An 11,195-nucleotide genomic window follows, 5' to 3' on the forward strand; every position below is an offset into this window, starting at 1 on the left:
GACTCCCGCTGGTCCCCTCCCCTGGGCCTGAGGGTGGAACAAGTATCACTGGTCGGGTGTAACTACACATGGACACAGGATGACTCTTGGTGGGGGTGTCGTGTGCGGTTGACAGGAATGCTTTCTTTCCCTCCAGCTGTAATTCATCTCTTTATAGACAGGATCCTGGAAAGAATTTGCTGACACTTTTTTCCTCACTTCCTCACCTTTCTGTCACACATTTCTCCTCTCTTACTCTTTTTTTTTTTACACCTACTTTGTATTATCTTAAATTTCAAGCCTACAGAAGGGTTGAAAGAAAAATATAATGAACACCCAGAGCCTTTACCTAGACCAGGGTTCTTTTTTTTTTTTAAAAGATTGGCACCGGGGCTGGCCCCGTGGCCGAGTGGTTAAGTTCGCGCGCTCCGCTGCAGGCAGCCCAGTGTTTCGTTGGTTCGAATCCTGGGCGCGGACATGGCACTGCTCATCAGACCACGCTGAGGCAGCGTCCCACATGCCACAACTAGAAGAACCCACAACGAAGAATATACAACTATGTACCGGGGGGCTTTGGGGAGAAAAAGGAAATAATAAAAATCTTTAAAAAAAAAAAATTATAAAAAAAAAAAATAAAAAAAAAAAATAAAAGATTGGCACCGGAGCTAACAACTGTTGCCAATCTTCTTTTTTTTTTCCCTGCTTTTTCTCCCTAAATCCCCCCAGCACATAGTTGTATATATATATATGTTTTAGTGGTGGGTCCTTCTGGTTGTGGCATGTGGCATGCCACCTCAGCATGGCCTGATGAGCGGTGCCATGTCTGCGCCCAGGATCCGAACCAGCGAAACCCTGGGCCGCCAAAGCACAGCACACGAACTTAAACACTCGGCCACTGGGCTGGCTCAGACCAGGGTTCTTAACCTTGGCACTATTAACATTTGAGGCTGGATAATTCGTCATTGTGGGAGGCTGTCCTGTCTATTGTGGGATGTGGAGCAGCATTCCTGACCTCGACTGACTAGACACTGGTACCACCCCCTTCACAGTTGTTGTTGGTGCCCTCAAGTGGATTCCGACTCCTAGAGACCCTGTCTGCAGCAGAGTGGGAACCCTGCCCAGTCTTTTTGCCCCATCCTGTCACCTTCCGGCCCTGTATCAGACAATGCTCCACTGCGATTCACAGGGTTTTCATGGCCAATTTTTTTGAAAGTGGGTAGCCAGGTCCTTCTTCCTAGTCTGTCTAGTCTGGAAACTCCACTGAAACCCGTCCACCATCTGTGACCCTGCTGGTATCTGAAATACTGGTGGCATAGCTTTCAGCATCACAGCAGCAAGCAGCTGCCACAGTATACAACTGACAGACGGGTGACGTGGTTCCCTGACAGGGAAACGAACCGGGCTGCGGCAGTGAGAGCCCTTCAACTGAGACAACCAAAAATGTCTCCAGACATCACCAAATGTCCCTCGTGAGGCAAAATTTCCCCCAGTTGAGAACCAGTGACCTAGATTCATGAACTAATGTTTTGTCACATTTGCACATGCACACACTCTCTGTGTGTATATATATCTATATGTAATCCATGTATATATTATATACACATATAATACAAACACATACAGGTATATATACATATAAACATATATGTATGTGCACATATATATTTCTTATATATACATACAATCATAGGGAGTCAGCAAATGTGGCAAAATGTTAAATATATATACATATACACACATATATATACACACACATATATATACACATACACATATACACACTTACATATATACACACATACATATGTATACACACATATACATATCTATATACACATGCATATATATACACACACATATGTTTTTCTGAACCATTTCAAAGTAAGTTGCAGACATACTTACCCTTTGCCTCCAAATACTTTAGCTGCTGAGAACAAGGACATTCTCGTATATAACCACAATAAGATTATCGTGGTCAAGAAATTTACATCAATACCATATTTTTATAGCCTGTATTCATTTTTCCTCATTGTTCCAATAATGTTCTTTATGGAGTCTTTGATCAGTGCTGGCTCTGTCATGATGATGTAGCTCTCATGTCTCTATAATCTTCACTAATCTGAAACAATTCCTTCTCTTTTTTTGGTCTTTTATGATGACATTTTTGAAAGTCCAGACCCAGTTGTTTTGTGGAATGTTCTCTCTCTCTTCAACCCACTATGTTCAGACTTCTGCCTCCACTGCTCCAGTGAAATTGCCTGATAACTGTCATTGTTCCATCAACTCTAAAAGTCCACAGATTGCAAACCATACCGTCATTTTATGTGACACTAAGAAAGAGGGGGGAACCCACCATCAATTAACAATGAAATGCTAGCAGTTGTATGACACATTGTGTCCAAATGTGGAAAAAAAGTGTCTTTGAATGGATGGATTTTGCTAACTGCTGAAGCCAATGCCCTGTTTGCATCCAGTCCCTTTTCCATACTCTCTGCTCTCTTGGCTTCTTTGACACCGTCTCTTCCAGGTCTCCTCCTATCTCTGTGCTTCTCTGTTTTTGCTTCTCCTCTTCATGTCCACGGGGTGTCCATTTACGTATTGGCGTCCACAGGGTTCTCCCCAAGCTGCCCTGGCTGGCTGGGTTCTGTACCACTTCCCTCCTCCTTCCCACTCCGTTGCCCTCTCTCCCCTCATTGCACCCAGGTTGGCCACCTGGCTGTAAAACATGAGCTAAGAGAATCAGACCTTCTCTCTGGGAGACGAGAGGCAGCCGTGGAAAATTCAGGGAGATGTGCTGCAGGCACTGGGGGATTTGGGACTGGGGCTCAGAGGGGAGATATTGGCCAGGGGTGTAGGTTTAGACTATTTGATGCAAGCCCATGGTTGGAACTAAGAGCTGGTTGGGATAGTATAGTTAGATGAGAAAGGAGCACCGAGTTAGGAAACTTGGGAACAACCTCCTTCCATGTAAGGGCAGAAGGAAGCCAAGGAACCTCGCAGATGGAGGAGGAAAACAAGAAGGGTGAGGAAACCTGGAAGAAAAGGGAGGTCTGTGGGCTGCATGCGGCAGAGATGTCAGGGCATGAGGGAATGAGGACAGGGACCATGATCTGCTGGATGAGGGGTCTTCCTTGTCTCAGGCCCCTCTATAAAATAGGAGATGAGAGTGAACATAGAAGGGAGGAATGAGGGGCTTCAGCTGGCACATAGACCAAAACCTCCTGGTGTCAGAATCCGGTGGCGCCCCGCCCAGCAGGCTGCAGCCATGCCTCCCATCTCCTCCTGGTGGAGGGAGGATGCAGCATGTGTCCCTGAGCTTCTGTGACCGCCAGCGATGGCCCCCGCTTGAGGCAGGGTCACTGCAGCGGGCACATGCTCGCGGAGGCTGGGCAGACGTCTGGCAGAGCCCCCTGCTGCTGGGTTTGGGGCTCCATCCTGTTTTGTCCTGCCGATCAGAGCCAACTTGGGACTGATTTTCTCCTCACCACATACAATATTGTGCGTGGATATCTCTTACCACACACAAATGCGGTGTTGGCCGCTGCCTTTTAAAAATACAGATAAGATCACATTTGAGGAATTCTGCCTCAAACATTCCCATGATGACCAGTTACTCTCGGGATAAGACCAAACTTCCCACCACGGCCCATAAGCACTGCGTGGTCGGGCCCTGCCTACCTCCTGCCTCCCAGCACTTCCTGGCCCTGTTCTCGGCCCTCCCCAGCTCAAGCTCCCTTCTGCCTCAGGGATTTTGCTCATGTGGTTCCCTCTGCAGGGAACACTGTTCTGCTTTTCGCCTAACTCCTCATCATTCTTTGGATCCCAGTTTTACATCCTCCAGGAGAAGTCTCCCAGGACCCGGACATGGTGAGGTCATTCTGCTGTACACACTCTTCCGGCTCGGTACTTCTCCCTACTTTTACAATTAAATGGTTAATTGTGCAACTCATTGGTTAACGCTGGAACGCAGCTCTCTGATAGCAAGGCTGGCCAGCTCTTTTTTTTTTTTTTTTTTTTTTTGAGGAAGATCAGCTCTGAGCTAACATCTGCTGCCAATCCTCCTCTTTTTGCTGAGGAAGACTGGCCCTGAGCTAACATCCGTGCCCATCTTCCTCTACTTTATACACGGGACGCCTGCCACAGCATGGCTTGCCAAGCGGTGCCCTGTCCGCACCTGGGATCGAACCGGCGAATCCCGGGCCGCCGAAGCCGAACATGCGCGCTTAACCGCTGCGCCACCGGGCCAGACCTGGTCAGCTTGTTGAGGGTTTTCCTATTCCCAACTCTATTGTCCCCACCTTGTCGTGTGGATGTTTGTGGAAGGATTTTTCCTAACAAGCTAGTTATGATACAGTAACAACCCCAAAATCTCAGGGGCTTAAAACAGCAAAGGTTTATTTCTTATTAAGGCCACAGTTCATGGAGGGCTGACTCGAAGGTCTATTTCTCCTTTGGGCTCCACTGAGGGTGGGCTGGGGGCCAGGGACCCGGGTTTACAGAGCAGCCAGCATTTGAGGTGTTGCAGGTTGCAGGGCAGCGGGAAGGAAAGAAAGAGGTGTAAATGGCACACGGACTCAAAGCTCCCACCTGGAAGTGATGCAGGTCACTTCTCTCATTTCATTGGCCAAAGCAAGTCACAAGGCCACCCCTAACTTTAAGGGAGTGGGGAACCGCCACACCACAACACGTGCTGGAGGAGAACCAGAAGTCTTTGTCGGACAGCACTGGTAACCATCTGAGGCACGCGTTACTTTTGTAATAAATAAAAAAGACTCAGAAAACAATAAAAAAGGAAACACAAGGCTGAGAAACAAGTGATATCTGGAGTTGGGTTAGAGAAGAAATGTGTCCCACGATGCTGCCTCTGTGTGCTCCTGTTTGTCTCCCGGGCTGCCCACGTGGTGTCCACAGCCATTAGGAGACCTGCGCAAAGCAGAGCTTTAAAGTCTCAGACACCTCTTACTTTTGACCACATTTTCTTCTGCACCTCCAACTTCTAGAGAGACCATTCAAATAAGATGACTTTTTGTTTTTGAGGAAGATTAGCCCTGCGCTAACTGCTGCCACTCCTCCTCTTTTTGCTGAGGAAGACTGGCCCTGAGCTAATATCCATGCCCATCTTCCTCTACTTTATATGTGGGACGCCTACCCCAGCATGGCTTGCCAAGCGGTGTCACGTCTGCACCCAGGATCCGAACCGAACCGGTGAACCCCGGACTGCCGAAGCAGAATGTGCGCACTTAACCGCTGAGCCACTGGGCCAGGCCCTAAGATGGCTGTTCTTAAATATTTTATTTTGATTAATGTTTAAATTTATCAAAATGAAATTCATAATCCAGCAATTACAGTAGTATTTGTATTGAGAATGTGTGCTTCTGAATTTCCTGTGTAAAAAGAAAAGTGTAAGATTTTGTCAGTTGCAAAAAATCTTCTGAGCTCAACCTTCCCATTTGTTCAAAAACAGAACAACAACGAAAGAATCCCATGAAGTGTCAGCAGCTGCTCTGTGCTGTCTTTTTCCCAGCCTCCAGGGTCATGGAGTCTCAGCAAGGACCCATCACAAACCCCCTCACAAGCTGCACCCGCTGCCCAGGGTGGGCTCCGGCCCTCGGAGCAGCGTTCGCCCGCGGTTGGTCTCCTGGTGGATCTCACCTCGCGCTCCCCGTCTCCCTCCGTGGCTGAAGAAGCGTCTGTCCACTCTGCCACACCACAGCCTTTCACACTCCTGGAGACACTACTTTGTGGATAGGACACCTGTTCTCCTCCAGGCCGAACACTCCAGTCCCTTTGACCACCTTTCACTTGGTCACCCTCTTCTGGGTGCCACCAGTCTGTCATTGCCCATATAGCTAAAATGGGGCACCTACATTTCACAGCCCAGGGAGGCTCTGGCCTCCTGAAACTGGACATTAGACCATCCTCCCAGTACAGGCTGACATGAAGCTTTTGGAAAAGAGTCGTTCTTCATTTAAATAGCTCAAGGCATGGTGTAGCCGCTGTGGAAAACAGTTTGGCGGTTCCTCAAAAGGTTAAACATAGAGTTATCATATGATCCAGCAGTTCCACTTCTAGGTGTATACCCAGGAGAATTGAAAGCAAGGAGCCAAACAGATACTTGTACTCCAATCACCAATGTCCACAGCAGCATTATGCACAATAGCCAAGAAGTGGAAGCAACCCAAGTGTCCATCAACAGGTGAATAGATAAACAAAATGTGGTCTATATATATAACGGAATATTATTCAGACACGAAAAGGAATGAACTACTGACACATGCTACAACATGGATGAACCTTGAAAGCATTATGCTGTGAAATAAGCCAGACACAAAAAAGACAGATATTGTATGATTCACTTACATGAGTCATCTAGAAAAGAGAAATTCACAGAGAGAGAATGTCGCATAGTGGTTACGAGAGGTGGAGGGGAGGACAGAACTGGAAGCTATTGTTTAATGGGTACAGAGTTTCTGTTTGGCATGAGGAAAACGTTCTAAATGGATAGTGGTGATGGTTGTACAAAATTGTGAATGTGTTTAACGCCACTAAACTGTACACTTGGAAATGGTTAAAATGATAACCTTTATGTTCCATATATATTAAACAATAAAAAAAATACAAAATCAATCAAGGCTTTTCCGTCTTTGTTCGAGATCTCTGGTAGAGGTGGGAGGGGAAGGACAGCGTGTGGGGGGGGGGGGGGCGGGGCAGACCTCCCACAAAGGCTTCCTCTCTCCAGTTGGGCAGTGGTGGGTGAGGCAGGTACGAAGGAAGGGAACTTTCTCCAGAGACAGGATCGCCCTCCAGGGCTCCTCCCTCAGCCGGCTCCCTCCCTCTGCACACAGCTTTAGTTCTCCTGTTTTCCTGGAGATGCAGAGAAACTGGTGGCGCTCTCCCTGCCCTCCCGAACAGCTCACCCTCTGGGCCTCTGGGCCACACTGTGTGCCACCAGACCATCACCCCTTTACCTCCTCCCACTTCCTACAGAAAACACTCCACCACTTCACCCCCGCCCTCGCTTGTCTTCCCTGGTTCGGAGTCTCACTTCCTACCCGCTAATTTGCACCTTGGATCTGTTACTCTGTGAACAGCCTTCCCCAGTTATTTCAACCTTGTGTTTTCTCTCCCAGACTAGGATATAACATGCATTACCGAGAAATGAGGCAGAGAAGCTGTGAGAGAGGGCTCAGGCCCGTGGCAGTCTCAGCACGAGGAGAGTGTGCAGGCCGGGCAGACTGAGGCCTGCCAGTTCATCAGCTTCGGGCCGCTGCCCCCACTGGCGTCCCTCGGACTGTGTCTTCTTGGGCTTCCTGATCCCTGGCTTCCTGGGCACCAATCACAGTCGTACTGACCATAGTCATATTTGCCACAAATAGGCCACCAAGAGAGCTATAAACAGCAGTGTCCACCCATCTGGGTCCACTCTTCGGCTATGGGAGTTGAATCGCCCAGTGCCACTTGGTCCCTTCTGTCACCTTGTGTCCTTCAGCCTTGACCTCTTCGGCAGTCTGCTGCCAGGTGTGAGCAGCCCGTGGGCTTCCGTTCCATAAGATTGCTAAGCTCCATCCACACTGCTGAAGTTAGCCTCCCAGAACCCACCGGGCGACAGCGGCAGCCTGCTGCAGCAGTACAGCCTGGCTCTGTGTGCGCCTGCGCACACACACGGGAAGACGGAGTGACTATGGGAGCAGCGGTAGCGGGAAGAATCTCTGCCCAGCTTTGCTTTCTTTGCCAAATCAGCTTAAGTTCCCCTTCTGGTTTCAGCCTCTGGTCAAAATGAAGCAGCCTGTTGACTGCTCCTTCCCCCAGATGACTAGTCTGGCTTACCATGGAGTCCAGTCGGAGCCACCGGGCGTGGTGGAAGTTCGTCTGTCCTCTCTGCTGCTCCAGATCCTGCCTTTTACCCAGATCTCTCCATTCACTGGCCCTACCGTGGTCTCCCACTGCCTCCCTAGAGCCCACAATTTCACCCCAGCCCTTTGTGGGCTCCATGGATGGACAAGGAATGTCAAGATACCTTATGCAGCCCCACTGTGGGACTGCCACCATCACTGCTGGGGTCAGTCCAGCCCAGAATGGTCTTTAGCTGCTATCATGTACGGAGGGCTTTTTTTGGGCAAAACCTGCCTGTTCTGGAGTGAATGTTTTTGTGTCCCATCCCACCGACCCCCAGTTCATATATTGAAGCCCTAGCCCCCAGTGTGACGGTATTTGGAGATGGGGCCTTTGAGAAATAATTAGGGCTAGATGAGGTCATGAAGGGGAGCTCCTGGTCCAATAGGATTGGTATCCTTACAAGAAGAGACACCAGTGAACTCATGCTGTCTCTGCTTGTGCACGAAGAGAGGTCTCATGAGCACACGGCAAGAAGGGGGTGCCTACAAGCCCAGAGAAGAGGCCTCAGAAAGACTCTTACCTGACTGGCACCTTGACCTTGGACTTTCCAGCCTCCAGAACTGGGAGAAATAATTTCCCGCTGTTTAAGCCCCCCATTCTGTCATGGCAGCCCAAGCAGGCTAACATATTGCCCAACCTCCAAATCCAGAAGACATTTAGGACCCACCTTTTAAAAACCATATTAGCATTATTATAACAGCATTAAATTAGTTATCAAAGAAGAGAATTATAACCTGGATTCTCCCAAACTGATATAGCAACTCACTTTTTTTTTTTCATATTTTAGAATTCATCTGAAAATATTGATGGAATGCTTCATATGTGTTAGGTACTGGCTATGGATTGGGGCCCTCAAGATGAATCAGACTTGACCCCTGGTCTTTTTGCATATTTTTTCCAGTCTTTCCACATCCATGGAAAATATAGTCGATTTACTGTTTATATATTTATTAGTGTAATAGCATAAACATATTTTATATTCTGTTGTTCACTTAACATTATAAACACTTTTTTTAAAAGCATCATCATAGTCTTGGGTGAAGGGTAATTTTCAGTGGCTGAACTGAATATGTTTGTGGAATTACAAACATTTTAACCTGTGGTTTCATGGTCTTCACAGCTGTCTGTTAAGAGGTATGTGGTGCTCCATTTAGTTGATGTGCTATAATTTACCTGAAGATCTGAGTGGGACGTTTGTATTGCTTCTAGTTTGTGCTATTACATATAACGCTGAATGAATGCCTTTTTTTGGTGTATAGATTTGTTTTGAACAATTTTCCTATAATAACTTCTGAAGAGTATAATTACTGGGTCAAAAAGTAAAATCCTGGGGCCGGCCCCATGGCCGAGTGGTTAAGTTCGAGCGCTCCACTTCGGTGGCCCAGGGTTTGCCGGTTCGAATCCTAGGTGCGGACATGGCACCACTCATCAGGCCGTGCTGAGGCGGCGTCCCACATGCCACAACTAGAAGGACCCACAACTAAAAAAAGTACGCAACTATGTACCGGGGGGCTTTGGGGAGAAAAAGGAAAAATAAAATCTTTAAAAGAAAAAAAGTAAAATCCTTTGGGGCTGGCCCAGTGGCGCAGCGGTTAAGTACACATGTTCTGCTTCGGCGGCCCAGGGTTCGCTGGTTTGGATCCCGGGTGGGGACCGGCACTGCTTAGCAAGCCATGCTGTGGCAGGCATCCCACATATAAAGTAGAGGAAGATGGGCATGGATGTTAGCTCAGGGCCGGTCTTCCTCAGCAAAAAGAGGAGGATTGGCAGCAGATATTAGCTCAGTGCTAATCTTCCTCAAAAGAAAAAAAAGGTAAAATCCTTTCATGAGGCCTCTTGCTTTTTTAGGGCCATGTTATTTTCCAGAGGACCAGGAACTGATCTGTGGGGCCACTGACCGTGACTCGATTCTTGCACTTGCAGCTGAGCCAAGTTTGCTTCTCCATGGGGAGGTCGTGGCAAAGCAGAAACTCAGAAAGATAGAATTCAGGGAGTGACCAGTTAAAACACGGTCCCCATGCTGCCATCTGCTGCTCCAGTTTGCACAGATGTACAAAACCCATCCAATTGGACTTGCACTTAGAGTGTCTTTCTAAAATGTAGGTTTACTCAACATGGAGGTCAAACACACAGGCTGTGGAGCAAGATGCTTGTAATCAAATCCCGGCTCCACTGGGCAGTTAGGTGTATGACTTCGGGTCAAGTTGCCTAATATCTATGGCTCTGTTTTCATTTGTAGGATGAAAGATTAAAAACAGAACTTCCCTCATAGGATATTGTGAGAACTAAATGAGATAATACCTGTCACATGTTTAGCCCAGCACCCAGCATGTGGTAGGCACACATGTCAGTTATATCAACAGGACTAATTAAAGAACGTGTTATTGACACAGCCTGCTATTCAGACTGTGGGGTTGGTTTCTTCCTGCCTTCAAGCTTGTTCCCACACACAAATCCTCTGAAATTAACTATTTAAAATTCTCAGCTTAAGCTTGATTCTGCATATCAGAAGGGAAATCTTAAAGTCAAATCAATTAACAAGTAGGACTACGCAGAAAGTTATGAAGAAGTGTGTATGTCTTTGAACCCAAAGAGTTTACATTTTTCAAACATGCAGCTTTGAAAGGAAGAATAAATACGCAGACCTTGGGTGTGAAATAGCGGGGAGCACCTCGTCAGTGGCACTTCCCCACCGCTAGTGGCTTGCTGGGTCCAACTGAAGGAGCAGAGCAAAGCGCAGCTCAGGAAATGACTACAGCCGTGTGGCAGGAGTGACAAATTTGTTTTCAAGACTGAAGGTAGGAATATGCATTTAAAACTAATCTACTCACTTAAGAGTGACAGTTAATAGAGCAACCGAATCTTAAAAAAAAATACACCTTTTCTTCAAAACAAAATTCAGAGAACAAATAAAGTGAAACTCTCATGGTTTCTAGGTCCCACTGACCAAAGACTTTTCATCATTCGGTTGTTGTTAAGGTCCATGAGCTCTGCTGAGGCTGTCTCTGTGGACGCTGGTTTTGTTTCTCCCAAGACAAAGATAAGCGCCACAAGACCCACTCCTGTTTAAATCTACTCCTGTTCTCATGGTAACTGACGGTCCTTCAGCCCCAAAATACACGGAAGGCACCAGGGCAGCGCGAAGATGTTACTACGACAACTGGAATTTACAGTATACGTTTTTAAAGGAGTGTGGGAGGGTTTCATTTCACTTCACTTTCTTCAAGAAAGCCTGGGTGGGATGAGTCAGACATTTCAGAAAGAAGGGGTGCCCTGGGGCCCGGGATCAGGCCTCACACGGTCACAGTGCCGGCTGGGAG

Source organism: Equus caballus, chromosome 4, assembly GCF_041296265.1.
Source record: "Equus caballus isolate H_3958 breed thoroughbred chromosome 4, TB-T2T, whole genome shotgun sequence".
Lineage (NCBI taxonomy): Eukaryota > Metazoa > Chordata > Mammalia > Perissodactyla > Equidae > Equus > Equus caballus.